The 18069-nt window shown below is 33.4% G+C and overlaps 2 protein-coding genes across 2 annotated transcripts in view; both read left to right on the forward strand.

Moving 5' to 3' along the window:
* LOC127835795 (uncharacterized) overlaps positions 1–18069 on the forward strand; it is a 563233-nt gene that overhangs the window by 498298 nt on the left and 46866 nt on the right. The window lies entirely within an intron of this gene.
* LOC127836586 (uncharacterized protein CXorf38 homolog) overlaps positions 1–18069 on the forward strand; it is a 177376-nt gene that overhangs the window by 118671 nt on the left and 40636 nt on the right. The gene's annotated exons all lie outside the window — the stretch shown is intronic.

The raw sequence follows: 18069 nt of genomic DNA on the forward strand, positions 1-18069 counted from the left end.
AGGCTTGAAGTTGGTTGTTAAATACACTTAAATACTGCTCTCTTTGTGTTTGAAAGTAGGGGCACAATAGAAGGTAATGTTCTTCACTTCCAACCCGGTCATTTGTACATTTTGTGCAATTTCTTTCAGTGTTGATAGGCCATCTTATCTGCCTGTTTCGACTGGGAGCTTTTGATTTTGAACAGGCTACTTCGCGCACGCTGAGACACAATTGAAAGATATTTTTCCAGTTGAATGTTCTCTTTGAATATTCTATATGTACTGGTTTTATTTGAGGTAGTAAGATTGCTTTGCCATGTTGCTTTATATTGCTTTATTAACATGTTTTATGTTTATTTTTTATATTAGTGTTCCATTGGTCTTGGTTGTGCCATAAATCTATGCAACCTGTAACATTAAGTATTTCTTTTATTCTATTTATCCAATTGAAGTATTCTAGTCCAGAAAAATATCATTTTTGCTTGAATAGTAATTGATATTTGGTACCGGCCAAGCTCTCCGTGTAAGAAAGATATAGGTGTTGAAGTTTTAACATGTGTGATTTTCCTTAAACATTTATTGTGGATTCTTTCAAGTACATCTTTGTTTTTGTATCCAAATATTTCTGATTTGTAGGTCAGAATGGGAAGCACAGTGTGGTCAAAGAGATTTATAACGAGGTCGATAGGGTGCCTTGAAATGGTTGCCCTTGTGAAAACTAAGTACATGGCTTTGGTTGCTTGTTCTGCTGTATGTTTGTGTTCTTTAAGAAATGATCCATTGCTTGAAAAAGTGAGACCAAGATAATGATAGTTGTCTGTTATCTCAATTGGTGTGTTACCAATATAAACATTGAAGTTTTGTAATGCTCCAAATATTTTACTATAATTAATGTTATAGTGCCAATTGTTGCAATATTCATAAAAAGTGTTCAAACTATTCTGGAAGTCATTTGGGCAATCTGAAAGTAATACAGTATCATCAGCATGGAGTAAAATAAGAAGTTTAAGCCACAGTGTTAAGTCGAATGGGTCATTTAACGCTTCACCAACAGAACCGTTCGGATGCAAAGATGCGTGCATATCATTCAACAATAAAGAAAACAGAAGTGGGGAAATGTTTTCTTCTTGTCTGATTATCTGTCCATTAGAAAAGTTAGCCATAAAATTTTGAAATGTTGACCCTTAACGTACACCGATCCAAAACAGCGTTTTAAACAGTTATTGACCGAACATGAAACCATATCACGAAATAATAATGATTTGTGTACACATTTACCTTAATTGTGGTCAAAATTCGGTAAAAAACATATCCATATTACTGCTTTATTCGGGAACAGTGCATGCAATCAACACCATGGAAGACATTTTGGAAATGAGACTCTCGTGAGATTTCACGGTCATGTGACTCAAAACATGTGCTCAGTTTGTTCACAAACACATATTGAAAGGAAATGGCATTTCTAGGAGCTTCACTGGTGACTGTTTTGTGAATCTAACAAGAAACAGTCACTAGTTAATAGAAGTATTCTTATGGTTATTGCAAAACGCATCGATGCTAATGGAGAATTGGATCGATTTTGAGTGGAAATAGACTGGATTATGAACATGCATGTGTCAACATGGAAAATGTGTAAGATGTCAGATTTTGACAGAGCAAGTGCAAACAGTTGGCAGATGTCAATCAAGACTTTCAGGACCTGGGAGAGCCTATTATATGTCTGTTTTTGTCTCCAACCATGGAGCATTGCAGAGCATGTGGATGTTTTTTAAAAAAGCAAGAAGTGTTGCGAGTAAGCTTCATGGCCATGAAATGAACCTCACGGTAGAGGAGGGAGTGAAGGAAACTTTTGATGTGGACCTAACACCGTGAAGAAATGTTTGTGGTGATTTATAAAAAATGTCAAGTGACTGTTCTGTGTTAAAAAATAACAAATGACAATATCAAATTGCCTACTCAGAAAAGAAAATTATAACTAATTCTGGACTTTTTTTGAAAAGGATCAGGGTACCAATTCCAAGTCACCTATATCATTTTCACCATCACCAGTAGCTAAAACAATATGTTTTTCTCCAAAGAAAGCCAGTACACCAAAAACAGCATGTAAAGTTAATATAATGTTATTTAATATATTCCTTCTGTATATGCTTACGTTGAAACAATAGCTTGTGGTGTACCATTAAGTGCATTATTGTTTATAGAACCCTGGGTTCATTTGCTTAAAAACTGTAGCTTTAATTGGATACTGACTTTAATTACTTTATTCCACTTTAGTTAAATACATGCATGTTTTGACAGTATATATTGATATTTAAGAATATAAGTGAAAACGTAAGGATAACATGTATACAGTTACCCATATTGAAAACTATTATTATATAAAATTATAAGATTATTTAAAGAAAATGTTCAAATTTGATGAAAAACATTACAATTCCAATACCAGAACATTTTAAATACTCAGTCAATAATTCCAAAAGACCATCAAGTACAGGTTAGAACACAGTAAATTACGAGCATTAATATCATTAAAATCTGTAGGAATAGTAAGTTTTAATAACATTTTTGTAAAATGAAGTTGTAAAATCAACCAAGCAAAAACAAAGCCACCAATATTAAAAAAAACAACAAGGTGTTAACCTTTCAATCGACACCAATCATTTATTCATGAGACACCAGATATGCTAAGAAATGTATTTAAGTACCAATAAATAGCTTAAATTTTTAACAATATTTGCTCGTAATAGAAACCTACTGCCTTGGTTGAGACCATAGTTGGTTAGATGACTAAAACACACACTATGATGCTGCTTTGCGAACAATGATAAAAGGCTCCAAGAAGGCTTCTGCAGACATAACAAAAAGTCATAGGTCTGCTTGTCCAGGATGAAGTCAGTGCATTTTCGAAAACACCGTCATCTCTATAAATTGCCCTCATTGAGTCTATTGATGATTTTTGCTTTGGAAGATTCTCGGCGTCAATAGTCCACTCTATTTTTTAATAGCGAGAATACCGACAGGAATTTCGGTCGCATCACACCTGAATTTAAATACACACATATTTGTGACTATTATGACAGAATGTTGCCCAAATATTATATATTGAGCTTAATATATAAAAAATTACCTGTTTATAAACTATATCTTGAGTTTGTTTCATCCAATATAAATCCGTGTATAGTAAAGGTTCATGTAACTCCATTGGTGATTGTGAGCTCGACATCTAATATCGCTATCGAACTTGAGGTTAAATTCAACAATGTTTGTAACTGAGCTCAAACAAAAAAAATAAGTGTACAATATGGGCAAAACAGTAAGAAATTAAATTGGAAATAATGCTCATACGAAGAAGAAGAAGAAAAAGAAGAATTATAACTACTATAGCTCTAAATATTAGAATCGACACTAACGAAATACCCCCAAAAGTAATAGGTACGAAATAGCTATGGTACAGATCATCGATCCCACAGTTACTAATATAATTCTATACAAAATGCCAAAATGTATTCTAGGACGGAGTTGATTGTGGCAAGAACTCTAGCAAGTATCCTAGAATCATTGACCTTGACATTTCAGTGCAGCAGTATCTTCCTCACAAGTATTCAACCGAATCTGCAAATAAATTTGAAGTTGTAAGAGTTATTTTAATTTGAATTATTTCTGCTATTGTAAATGTTTACTTATATTCACAAATATTTCTGCATGAAATACAGCAATACATATATTAAACTTAAATGTAACATGAATATTTTGTATAAACAACACTCTTTAATGTTCTTAAAGGTCAACCTTGGTGTTGTGAAAGAAAACCCTGCAACATGCAAAAGGGTAATTAAGATAATGAAGTACCTTAATCGATACACACCGAGGGATGTTGAAGAAAAACCCTGGCCTATAATAGGTCACGAGGACCAGCTGTCGGCGGAGCGTATGATAGAGCGTAGGATAGCCATGTCCTCCTCTGCTGATCCCAAGACCACAGAACCTCCAAAAGCGAGCTGTACTCCTACAGGTATAGAAAAATGACAATGCGTAAAATAAATAAAATATTGCACAATACTAATTCAACCTATAAATGTACATACATGAGGAACCTGGATAAATAATGTATGTTGATTATTAGTCTTATTTCTAAAGCTTATACATATATCATATGACACATGTGATATAATAAATGTCATTGAAATTCACAGGTGACAAACGCGCACTTACTCAAATAAAGAATGTCTTCGGACATAGCAATGTGAAAAAAAGCTTCAGACTTTATAAACCATTTGATCAACTTTATGGACTTTTACACAGAAGGTCACATCCTTTTATAAGCATCACAACTTCGACAAAATGAGAATTTAAGCGAACAGCTTAACTCTTTGGAAGATGTGTCACAGTTGGCCAGGGAAATATTCCGTCCAAATGACCAAACACAAATGAAAACACGGCTGCCGTTTAAGATGACAGGAAGTATACATGCATATATGATAAAGAGGATGGTGAGTAAAGTCAGAATTAACTGGAAAAAAAAGAGAAATAATTCAGTTTAACTATAATAGCTTACGTTTTGTAATATACCAATATTCCCTTTGCATTACAGTCTTTTTAAGCCAAATGAATAAGCGGTTTTCATTCTTAAAACAGTAGGTGCAGAATGGATAGAATGATCAAGTACCATGCATTGCCCAACTAGAAAGTTCGACAAAAACTGTGTTGACGTGCCGGATGGTGCAGATGATGATGGCTGGTTGTGCTCCCCAGAATGTTAAGCCCGGGGCCTAAGTGCATTTTGCTGTGGAAAGCAGTTGGAAAGCACATGGACACTGTACTGTACCTTCAGTAAGGTACACAGTATACAGGTTGACTGTACTGTTCCATATCAGGTTCTCTGATATCCGCTTGGGCATCAACCATTAACAGCTGTATGAATACAAAGTATACATTACTTCGGATTGTTGTATCTCCGGACACATAAAAATATTCAAAGTGATAACATAATGGATATAAAAGCTATAAATATACTTTATCTAAGTTTCTGTTTAAAAATTTGTATGCATTTTGATGATTTAAATGTATGAACTTTTGTTCAGATATCCAAAACATGAATTTTATTTTGGTTTCTTAATAAATATCATCTTACATGCCAAAGGTCTAAAGGCCAGTGTCAGGTATTTGTAGATGAATGAGTTCATGAACAATTATTTAAAATTATGTATTTTTTGTTGTTGTTAATGTCCTTCAAGAGCCATTTGCGGTATGGCTCAATAGCGGAAAGGGCCCCTTTTCGCGAAAACGGCTTTCGTGTTCGGACAGGGCGTTTCCGTTAATGGACGTCCGGGCGTAAATTACGCCCGAAAATCAGCAGGCGTACGTCCGTTTCACACGTTTTGGAAGTCACCTGAATGTCCGATAATCCGCATGTATACTGTTTTCTAATACACGGGACGTACAAATTATAACAGTTAATCTGGTCATTCACTCTGATAACCGCGCTCCGGGCTTAATCGCAATAAAAGCGACATGGGGTAATAGATTATCCACTGATAAGAGATATTATAATATCGAATGCTAAAGTCACATTACACAGCCATTTATGCTGACACAGATGCACCACGAGAAAGTCTCGGGTAACTATCCAGTCGCCAAAATGTCCTGTTCAGCGTCTAATCGGTAACGTGAATGCGTATAAGGGCGGCGTTAACTGTTATCATTTTGGATTGACGTCCGTCTTGAAGTTAGCGTTTATCGCAGATTGGTTTACCAGGAATCACAGTTTTAAAAATTTCGTTATTTCCAATGGTAATTAAAAAGTACATTTAAGACGGTGTCTGGTATCATCATCACACCGTTTTACCGTAAACAATTGTTCCTTATGAGAAGTTAAATGAAATGGTGAGCAATTAATTACTTATGGCCAGTAAGTTGTGAAAACAATACCCGTTACAGATTGTATGCGGTAACAATTTAATTTCAGTACAAGTATATTTCGTCATGTCCATTTAAAGGACTGAAATACGCATTTTTTTTATACAGCCACGTGATGATATTATTTAAGTCCCGTTGTACGCACCTGCACCATTCACTATACATGATGCCATATACTCGTGTTTTAATACGAGCGCGAAATTGTGACTGACAGAGTTATGTTCCACGCATGGAAAGCTTGCGTATCGAAACAGACTATGTGCCGTAACTAAATATAGACGTACAACTCGGTACATGAAGTTTTTTTTTAAATGAAAAAAAATACATCGGCAACAATGCGCACAATTAGATAGAATTGACACATTAAAACTACAGACAAAATACGTAAATTTGCGAGTAAAAAATAATTTAAAGTCGCTTATTGATTGGTAGTTATAACCAAATATGAACAGTACCAGATGCTCGCACATTGCGTTACTTAATTTACGCATGTTCAATGAGAATTATCTATCCACATATTCACTTTCATACGCAATTGCCTACAATTGCGGACGTTTGTGTTTATAAAATTCTTAAACATATTAGCGTCAATACTGGTCATATTTTGGTTTTTAACACTGGAATCGCAATAATTCTGGATTATAGCGTATTGGATAGTGTTGGAACATGCATTTATCCAACGATCAACACATACGGAAGGGTTTATTAAAATATTCATTAAAATAAAATTGGAACTTTCTACTGTATTATCTGGGACGTCCACAATTTAAGGCTTGGAAGTCTATAGTTCCAACTTTTAAAACCTAGTGGAAGCGCTTAATAAGCCAATTTCATCTAAATATGTTAAGCGCACATTAAGTCACAATATCTCAAGAGCGTCTATATAACCACGATAATCAGCTGTTGGCTGTCAAAGGGAAAATGTAACCACAAGAAAGATTGAGACAAGCACTTGTACTTGCTTGTTGTCTTTTTTGGTATGTTGAGTATGCGTACAAAACACTGGGGTTGAACTATTTTCGTTCATTAATTTGTAAGCATTAAATGTCCAATATTCACACAAAGCATTCATTTGTTTTTATACATACACAATATTCATTTAAAATAATTACACAATAATCATATGAAACAACTATAAAATGTTGATTTTACATTTACACACCTGAGCTTATCTACAGAGAAATTAAATTTTAGGCCTGATTGGGAAACAAACAAGTATGTCTTGCTAATGTGAACACGAAATCGGCTGAAAAGAAACTTCGTGAAAAGAAACTTTAATCATGTTATAATTTGCTTAATAAATATGTACTTTGATAATAAAATATTTTATGTTGTTTTCACATTATTATGCACACAGTTACTTTATCTTTCTACAGCAGCCTTACATGTCTGCTTTAACTTTTGTTGCAGCCAATCTGAAACGGGTCAAAGGACAGTACATTGATTCTGCAGTTAAGCGCTGCAGTGTGATTTCCGGAACCATGGGGGAAGGTTTAGAAGAAAAATGCATGAGCCAGTCGATGGACAAATATTTTGGTCGATCGAAAAGTGTACATGCAGCGCACACATGAGACTTAAAGAAGTTTGTGAAATTATATGAGGTGAACGCTTTTTCCAATGCCTACCTGGAAGACATCACGGTTCTTATAAACATTGTGTTCACAGTATTCCACTGAGAACACCTGCAAATTGTATGAACAGATTGATTAAATATTGTGTTAAACTTGACACAGAAATGTTGCTGTACAATTGAATCCGAATATTTGATCATAATACACTATAGTAGCACTGAAGTTGTTAAATATGTGATTTACATGCACTTACTATTTCTAACTTACAACTTAGAAAGATTTGCTTCATATTTAAGGAACATTAATAACCAATTTCTGCTTATAAAATTAACAATTTTGTCTATTTTTATTTTTTTCAGTAGGACAGTTCACCGTGACAATTAAGTAACATACGTACCTGATTTTTTAGCTTAGATTTGCTGACGGCAGCACTGATCACTTTTCTTGATATGAGTGTTTACTTCACAAAATCTGAAAAATTCGTGTACAATGCACAGACTTCATGTAAATCTCAGCATAAATAAAAGGCAGCCAAATGTCCATATCACATTTTGTATTTAAGTACTTGATAATGGCCATGAATTATTGCAAAATGACCTTAGCATTTACAGCCACGTGTAGGTTGTGTTTTCTAATCTTCATTAGCTACGGAGTGAGTATTGTTAAAACTTTCACAGTTGAATGGCCTACATGTGAAGATGGTCATATACAAGATATGCGATTAGTTCCTTGTTTGAAATCTAATACATGTATACAAAAGTGAAACTTCTGTTGCCCCAGCAGTATAGCACTCCAATTGTCTACCATGCTTTTATTGACTGATGGATTTATGTGAGCCCAAAAGTTAAATTAAATATAAAACATGAACAGTCACCGACAACAAATCCATAACGTATTGCCGGTAGCATCCTTCACTCATGACCAGTGTCTTGATTTCCTGAACAGTTTAGCAGAGATACTTTGGTAGTAAACATTTTTGCCCGTGCTGCCTTTCCATCCCGACCGGCCCTTTCGACCACCTATCAATAATCTTCCATTGTTTTCGGTGCCCCCCAGTGTATTACAAAACCTGGAATGTTTATTTCAATTCCAAATGCAATCGTAGAAATGAGGAATCTTGTACAAGAATCTGGTTTTGTAAACTCTTCCAGGATTGACTTAAGATCACTGTTGCACATACCAAAATGGTACAGCTTAAACACCTTGGTGACATTTGCATCAGCTTTATTTCCAAGGTGAGCCGTTATGTCCAAGGCAAATCTTGCCTTCTGAGTGATCCCACAGGAAAAAAATTGCACTTGTAATAAAAACATGTAACATTTTTATGGGTACTGTGTTATGTCTACATGTAGTTCTTGCTTCATTAATTTGTTATACTGAAGTCAATATATTTTCAATTCATTAATACACTCTTATATTCTTATCATGTCCATGAAATACTGAATTGATTCATTTTTTTATAGTACCCGTGATTATTCCTTAGAAATTCATTGTGTTATTTGTAGCTTTATTGTACATTATTACAGGTTTTTCCAGAAATATTTGCCATGGCACAGAATCAAATATTTGTGCATCACATGTTACTGGGGTACATTAGGAATTATTTATTGTTATTGTTTTATTATTTACACTCATTATTGTCTAACTTATTGTACATACGTTACATAGATAACAGCTTTCTCAACCATCTTGCCCTTTGAATATTCTGGCCTAAAAACCATGTCAAAGCAGTGAAATCCATCCCAGAATCACACTTGATTTCCGTATGTATGCTAGGTCTGGAAAAAATACTTAGTCTTAAACTTTATATTTATCTAGAGCATGTATATATATTGTCTTCTATAAACCAAAATCTGGAGTATTTGTCTCAAATATGCAATAAAGTTATACACTGTACATGTCTTACGTGTTTTGAAATTATGAATCGATTATAAATATTGTAGAAAACAATTGGAGTAATTGCATATTCATGATTATATACATGTCCGGAACCTTCAATTCAACTTGAATGCCTAGTTGGAGTTGCAGCTTCTGGTTTAAAGCTTAGTGCATGGGGCTGATAGAAGCAACACTGGCACATTGGTGAACAAACTTCTCAGCTCAACTATTCTGTTAAATGCTGCTCTAAACACTTCACCCCTAAATAAGTAACATGCTTAGTTTAATTAAAAAACATCAATTATTAAAAATGCATATTCTAGCAAACGAGTAGACACTATAAACTTGTTAGTGCATTAGATTGCAATAGCATTTGAGAAATTGTGGTATTTTATTACTTAAAACCTATCTAATGCTCCACAGTGGAAAAACGTACCTCCCAATTACTTAGTGTTCACCATATCCATTATAACCTTGGCATTTTCTAATAAGTGTTTGATGCATATTAAAATAATTTATTTAAAGCGGGTTACTGACTGAAAACGATGCATGTGAAAGTAATTGTATTTTAAGTAACTATAATTAATGCAATTACCAAGAATGACGTAGATGAGCTTCATCAATAGCTCAAAGTGACATTATCCGTATACGCATTGCTTTCAAGAAAAAAAAACCTCCACCTATCGATGTTGTCCAGAATCTCAGGGGAGAAGAAAATGATGGTGTACATCCCGTCTCCCAACCCTGTTAAGAAGCATAATAACCATTTCAAATGAAATATCAATTAATTGTAATTATATCAGAAGAAAATTAAGGGATCTGTTAAATGAGATTGCAATGCTGAGTAAGCTTTTTTGTTAAGCCAAACGCTATTATCTGTTACTTAAATGTACTGCTACTTTATTCTTTGACTTACTTTCCTATTTATTTGTAAATAAATATTGGTGGGGTAAAAAGAGTTCATATGTACATATATATATTTTTTAATTTCAACTATTTGAACCAGCTTTCTTTTCTTCTGCACTTGTAGCAGGACCACAGATAGCAGCATTTTTGTCTATGTTAGCCTACTGTCGAACCTTGTCATTCGTGAAAGATCTTAGTGGAGACACAACAATAGCATAGACATGTCTATTATGCATGTTTTTATTATAAGGGGCGACAGTATAAAGCAAGCACTTTTGCCAAACCCTGTCAGAAAAATAGCCATACGGTCAATTTTGTTGACAATGCTGGCTATAAGATGTATCTGTTTTTCTTTCAATTTATTGAAAGTGAACTTAAATTCTCCCTTTAAACACTCGAATTCTCGCGCTATTATATCTCGCGCTATAATATCTGGAGAAGCCATGCTTAAAACATGCTACATTTTATTTTTGAATGAACACCTGCTATCTAACAATATGGAACGAACGAACAGTTTAATTAATATAATATTTGAACTTTTAAACGTCATCGATATGCAATTTATGGCAGAATAATTAGAATAATATAGTGTCTTGTAAAAAGCGATCGTAATGTTTACGAAAATATTATGAGAAAAGGTCAAGATCGATCCGAATGTATTCGATTGCTAACTCTCGTAGTCACGTGACGAAGAAACAATGGCGGCCAAAGCACACGCTGTTTATAAATTACGGACATTTTCAGGTATCTTTCAACTGATATGACAAGAAATAACATTAAATATTAGTCGTCAGTTAAGAATTTGTTTTCCTGAACCTGGTAGCTTTGATATTTTCTTTATAAATTGCAAAATAACTATTTTAAACGTGACATAAATATGTTACGACTCTGGTTGAATTTCGATATGGGGTTCGCTTCAGCGTACAGGTCTATCAAAACTATATAAACTGTTCGCTGACGTTTCTTTAGCTATGCCATTGTGTGAAATGCATGCGTTAATATTACTATACATGTTTTAAATTATATTAAACAAAATACCATTTATTGAGAGTTTTACAAGCTTGTGTCAGGGCCTTCTCTCCATTTCTTATCGAAGGCCTGCGAAAAATCAATCAATGCACAATAGAGTTTTTGTTTCCGTTTTTTAGGTATTTCTATTAAAGATTGTAGTGTCAAAAAATATGGCCACTTTTTTTTCTGAATCCAGCTTGGTTTTCATCTAGTACATTGTTGTTTTCCAAGAATTGAGTAAATGTTTGATTTGTTACAGAGGTAAACATGTTTCAAAGACAGCTTAATATTGTATTTGGTCGAAAGTTATTGTGATCTTTAGGGTCACCTTTGTTTTAAAAAATTGGGATGATAGTACCTTCAAGCCATGTTTGGGGAATAATTCCACTATCAATGATACAGTTAAACAGTTTACAATAAAGGGGTATTAGGATTTCCTTGGTTGAAGATATTCATTTTATAATTATGTACATTATGCTTACTTTATTAGCTAAGCATTTTGTCTTTCATTGTTATTTTTCATGATTCTTGATTTATTATCTAGCCATAAGTTGCTACACATGCACTTGCTACACAGGCACCCAACCTGAACAAAGCGATACGTAAACCGCCGGCTCCTTTGACGCAACTTCCGATCTTGTTGGCAATATAAATGCTTTTCTTGGTCTAAAATATATCTTGGCTCAGGTCGGATCGCATATATTTTTTTCTTTGGCTCGATCATCTCTACAGCACTACAGACTTGAAGTGCACACTTTCGGGTGGCGTAATAATGTGCAATGAATTTCTTGAAACAAATATTATTGCATCTGGCATGTTGAGTTTTTATATAAGTGCTAGGTAACATGTCAATAGTATATAATACTGTTAAATCAATTTGCATTATATCGGCATTACGATTGTTATAATATGTTTAAATTAAAAATCTTATATAAGCACGGGTGGAATCAGCAGTCGCGGATCCCAACCCCCCTTTCGGATTTAATCCGGAACGATCCCAAGACTTTTTTGATCTTTGAACGTCAACGATCTTCCCAAGACTATCACAAATAATAAAAAACACGAAACTTACACGGCCGCAACACGCAATCAACACGCTCACACGGACTGTCCCGGACAGCCCCGGGAGCGCTCCGGACCAACACGACAGAGACCCGAATAATCCCGGATAAGCGAGGACCAACACGGTGTCTTCACGGATCATCCCGGTACTACACGACAACGACAACGATAGTTAGACGTTGTTTCCGATTTATTTTTAAACTTAGTTTTCCATGTAATCTTGTCAATCTGTTTTAAAATGTTCCACATACCAGGTAAACACACCTTTACAATGATAACGGATACTTATGTTACAAAAGCGGCGGTCTCGTTTAATAGCACACAATTCGCCTCAAGTGACGGTTTTGTGCATTCGCTATAAATGCCATGTGTATGTTCGAGCTATAACGGAACGAGGCAATTGGATGGACATTTCAACTTTAAATAAACTTAGCTGTTTTTTAAGGTAAGGAAACAGTTCGTTTTGAACAATTTCAAATATATGTCAGTTTGAAAGTACAAATTATTATGTTTGCAGATTGCGATTATATGTATTTTAGCCAGTTCTTAACACAATGTGAATAACAACGAACACAATATAATGTAGTTATATCTAATTTATAACCCAATACGCATAACCTTGCATTAAATCATGGAATGAACAACTATATAGTCTACTCAATCATTGAATGCATCTTTGTCACAATCTTGAGTATTTAATTACTTGTGCCTTTCATTAATGAGTTTTGTAGTTGAAGTTGTTGTAGTTGTTTATTTATTATTATATGAGCAACTCCTTTAAAGCACTAATATGATTTTGGTTCCTCAATACGCGTTTTACTGAACAATTTGGTTTCGTGGCATATTATTCCACTTCGCTTTCCTTCAAAAACATTTTTGGAACTTCAAGAAAAATGTAATCTTTATATTATAATAGAACAAATGTGTACAATTGTGTTTTTTTTCTGGAAAAAAGTATTTTATTGATGACTAATAAACTCTTATGAATTATCTATTTAGTATCTGGTTGGACTTAAACGACGTAAGCAAGACTATCACATTAGTAATTATTAGGATCTTAATATTCAAGGTAACAGCTTTAACTGGAGTTTAATTGTTTACATGTTCAAATTATTGCGGTTATTTATATGCTTTCAAGTGTGCTATGAAACCAATCATGCATTTGGATAAATAATTATACTAAAATTCATAACATCTTTGAGAAATTAAAATGTATCACCATCTCAGATATAAGTCACATAATCAAGTAATTTGTAATGCCAGTTTTTCTATGACAATTTCTTTAATTTACGTAATGGTGAACTTGTATTTTGAATTCGTGAGAAAAAAACCGTAAAACATTTGAATACATATTAATAAGGAAAACCAAAGATAAGCAAAGAAAACCTTTAACAGATTAAGTTGATTACTGTTTACAACAGAGATTTGCAGAAGAACAATTCAGTTTGGGAATTAAATAAGATCATTAGAAAATCTAGAATAAATGTTCAGTACATAGTTTATTGGCAAATCTGCAAACGTGCATTTGTCCATATACAATATTTTACTTCAAAGCAGAACAAATGAATTATACAAATGATAAACTGTTATTAAAAAAGCACATGAGCATACATGAGCACAAATTATATCTCTCATGTGTATGGCGAAAGTCATCGTAGTGTCACATTTATTTGGAACATTAAAAAACTGTTACTAAAAGGTGATCCTCTATATCGCTATAGTATTGTTTTTTGAACTTTATCTGATATGTGTATATAAATGCGCACTACCACCTTAATAATCAATTCCAATTTATGTGCCTAAGGCCGTATACAGTATATTTGCAGGTAGAAACAGTTTGTATTGCTATTACTTCACAATATAGCTATCAATACAGTTCAATATAATGGTATGATTGTTACAGTTTAAGGACAAACAATTGCATTTGCTATCAAATCAGTTGATGCCATACTGCAATAATCACACATTTTATCCTTTGTATTGATTCTGTATTTATGTATTCATGAATCATGATAATCTTAAAGCCACACGCATTGAAATGAAAGTAAATATAAGTATAAATAAGAAACATATTGTTTCTATGCAAATTAGAATATATCTGGTGGTAACAAGGTAGAAATCCGTCTTTTTGCGCTTTAAAACCTAAAAATAATCGCGTTTGTTGAAATGAACGTATACGTCTAGAAATCCTTCTTTCGGTTTTAAAACGGTACTGTTTGAAAAATAATAAATTGATTGCTAACTAGGCTATAGATTTAATTTTATCTATGCCAATTAGAATATAGCTGGTGGTTACAAGACAGAAATCCGTCTTTTTTGCGCTTTAAAACTTAAAAAAAATCACGTTTGTCGAAATGGACGTATACGTATAGACATCCAACTTTCGGTTTAAAATTAAAAAAAAAAAATTACTTGCTAACTAGGCTAGATATTTAATTCTATCTATGCATATTAGAAAAGACCTGGTGGTTACAATGTAGAAACCTGTCTTTCGTCGCTTTAAAACTTAAAAATAATCGCGTTTGTCAAAATGGACGAATACATATAGAAATCCTACTTTCGGTTTTAAAATAAAAAAAATCTTGCTAACTAGGCTATAGATTTAATGACAATTTTGCACACTTTCAAATTGCATCTATATGTATTGATTAACATGTATTTCATTTCAAGGTGTGTGGCTTTAAAAAAGTTATAAACGCATCTGCATGTATACAAATAACATTTGAATTTAGGTAAAAACACACTATTTATTACACAAGTTCACTTGTACAAAACGTTTGCAATTTCATCTGTATTGTTTCTGAATTTCGAATACTACTGTGGTAGTGGGTGAACTTATTGTAATAGTAATTTCTAACTAAAAAGCATTGATCAATTAAAAAAACTAACATTGATTGATTATTTATCTGAAATTGTTACAGTTTATCATTCGGCAAAATCAACATTTGTATTATTACTTTTTCCATCGATGCCATAACTAATTCACATGCACCGTCTAAGTTAAACTGATAATCGTGTTTATATCCAATGCTAATATTTGCTCGGGTATGCAGGTTGTTTTACAATCTATTACAACGTTGTCTATAAATTGTAGTTTTTAACAAATTGAGGTCATAAAGTTATCCTGAGCATTAACCACATAAGAAATTAATGGAAAGATGACGTGAAGCTCAGTCTTGCACAATTTAGTTCACCTGTTAAGAGTGAACAATTAACTAACAAGAAATAATCAATAATGCATGTAGAGTAATACACACTTGACCGTTGTATATGTTAAGTATGGTTAAGTACTGCATGCTTGCCATTTGCCAAATGTTCAATCTTGAAGAAATATTGTATTAGATTATACGGAAATACTACCAACCTGATAAAAACATTTTAATTACATCAAGAAAATATGTACAACTGTTAAAATTCATAAAAACAATTGATAAATTATAGTTAACACTTAATACTTATAATTATATTTAACTCTAGTCATATTTAATCATAATAACAATAATAAACACAATATTAATGAATGACAAATTGTTAATATTGAAAATATTCTAAAAATAGCGATAGTATAAAGCTAAAGTGTATACGATCGTTGTTATACTATAGATTTGCTTTTGGAAATAGGATGGAAGTGTGTTTTTGTATGCGGTACCATTTAAAATGAACCTTCCTAACTGGGTACTTCAGAAAGTCTGTGTAACTTTACCTGAAACATTTTTACGGTTTTAGAAACATTGCCAACGAAATACTAAATTCATAATTTCACACGCATGCTTTCACTTCCAAATGATGATCCGGACATTTTCTAGCAATCTGCTCCGACTGTGCCAGCAGTTTGTTACTTAACATCTCAGGAAAGATTTGAATTAACTTGAAAATTCGCAAGAAATTAAAGTCATCCATCATTATTTACAATACATTTTTATCTCATAAGCAGTGCTACCGATCAATTTACATCTTACCAGTACATTAATCAACAAATAATCCCCCCGCCAACTCCGCAAGGTTACCGATCAAATAGCATCTCTTCAGAATTCTAACCTTCTGATTAACTTCATGTACAACATATACAGACACAATCACATCACTCCTGAATAGCTACTTACGGATAAACATCCACTGGTACAGCTACCAACGAAATCACATACAACCTAACAAAACAAATCGGATCACATCATAATGGTGCTCTACTAATTCACATATTCCTCAATTATTGCAAAAAGTTTCTTTTTTTCGCGACATCAATCACCTCAATGCGAAATATCTCTAAGTAGAACTTCACTGCACATATAGCCTTGTGGCACTCTAAAGAAAATGTTACTTTGAGCTTTTAGACAAATTTCAAGTTTACTGTTAATTTGATTGCCTGGGATTAAAGATATTTTAATACATGATATGCATGGATGTTTCAAAACAAAATAATCAAAAGTCGTTTTGTGACAAAATGTCAGTTTTAGCAATGACTCTTTTTATTTCCTCGTATTGCAAATGTATTAATATAAAGGTCTATTGAAGAACGAAGTTTTAAAATTAAACATTTACCCGATTCATTCAATCGAGCTCAAACCAAAACATGCCACGTATTGCCAATCAAACACGACAGGCCAGGTGTGTAATTTTTATAGCTGCCACAGCTGAACCAGATGCAATCCATATGCATACCTGAGAATTATACCCTCTTTCAATTGATGGTGTTGTTCCTAAGGCGACGCCATGGCCGCCACAAGGCTCTTATATTTTGCCATCAATGTGTGCGAATTTGAAGTCAGTAGATAAGAATCAGTCTAAACTCTACAAATACATAAAACAATGCCATGCATTGTTTCTTCTATTGACAAATTAGAACAACACACAGCAATTTTGTAAGCCAAATGACGTGTGATTTAAGTGGCAATGAGATTGAAAATCTAACATAAAAGCAGAATGAGTTTGACTAAATATACAATTCCATGAACAATTTACAATTGCAACACTAAAGAGCGAATGGCTCGAGACATTTATTGTTTTGTTAGGCTTAAATTAGATTAGGTTTCTATATATTGAATCCTATGCATATCTAGATGTTATATATATATTGCATCGGAAAATTCCCCTGCTCATTCTTCGTGTATGTTTTAATATATTGATTGTGATATTTTTATCGACATCAAAAGAAAGGAAAGGTATTTTTAACAGGTGACGCAAACTTTCGAGCGAGACATGAATCCGATTAAATCGAAAATGATAGGTATATAGCGATACTGATTTTGATATTGAATTAAGTATTGAAACCCTTATCCCACGCTCAACTTGAAACCAGGTTATGAAGCGATTTGGAGACTTACCGTTAGATATATATGACATATATCAATATTCATATCGTGAATGGAAGGTCAAATTACAACCGTAATACAGGTAAGATAATACGCTATGCAGTTGAGGTGACAGAATAGTGGATTGTGACAGCCAGTACCGATTTCAAGGATATATAAGATTGTACCGATCACAATTTCACGAAATTCTCTTATCATGCGCTGCTTAAGTTTAATCTCCGCACGATCAACGCTGTTTGAACAAGTCAACGTAACCCTTCTATTATTTTTAATTAAAACATGAAAACAATTGCGACTTTGTAAGGGTTATATCATGCGGTGTATATAATCCTTAACAAACGCTTTATTCGCAAAATGATTAAAAGCCTTGCCCTGATATTCATGTGGTTGCATTCTAAAAAAAACTTACTGTATTATGTGTGTTTGTGTTTGTCTGT

Source organism: Dreissena polymorpha, chromosome 6, assembly GCF_020536995.1.
Source record: "Dreissena polymorpha isolate Duluth1 chromosome 6, UMN_Dpol_1.0, whole genome shotgun sequence".
NCBI lineage: Eukaryota > Metazoa > Mollusca > Bivalvia > Myida > Dreissenidae > Dreissena > Dreissena polymorpha.